Here is a 354-nt window from a genome sequence, read left to right on the forward strand (position 1 = left end):
GCTGTGGGAGTCGGTGGGCTTGAAATGGATATCAGTTTCTCGGTGGTTGCCCGAGATGGAGACAGAGGTCCAGGAAGGAGAGGGATGTATTAAAGATGGTCCAGTTGAACTTAAGGTTGGGGTGGAACATGTTGAAATAGATGTACTGTTCGAGCTCCTGGTGGGAGCACAAGGTGGCACCGATACAGTCATCAATGTAAGGGAGGAAGAGGTGGGGTTTAGGGCCTGTGTAGATCGGGAAGAGGGATTGTTCCACGTAACCTACAAAGAGGCAGGCATAGCTTGGGCCCGTGTGGGTACCCATGGTCACCCCATTTGTCTGTAGGATGTGGGAGGAATTGGAAGAGGAAGTTG

At 51.7% G+C, this 354-nt stretch overlaps 1 protein-coding gene across 1 annotated transcript in view; it reads left to right on the forward strand.

Moving 5' to 3' along the window:
- The window catches only part of LOC125481975 (zona pellucida sperm-binding protein 3-like), a 6,101-nt gene that overhangs the window by 1,487 nt on the left and 4,260 nt on the right, over positions 1-354 (forward strand). The gene's annotated exons all lie outside the window — the stretch shown is intronic.

The sequence above is a fragment of the Rhincodon typus genome, unplaced genomic scaffold, assembly GCF_021869965.1.
Source record: "Rhincodon typus isolate 14 unplaced genomic scaffold, sRhiTyp1.1 hic_rhity00004698, whole genome shotgun sequence".
Classification (NCBI taxonomy): domain Eukaryota; kingdom Metazoa; phylum Chordata; class Chondrichthyes; order Orectolobiformes; family Rhincodontidae; genus Rhincodon; species Rhincodon typus.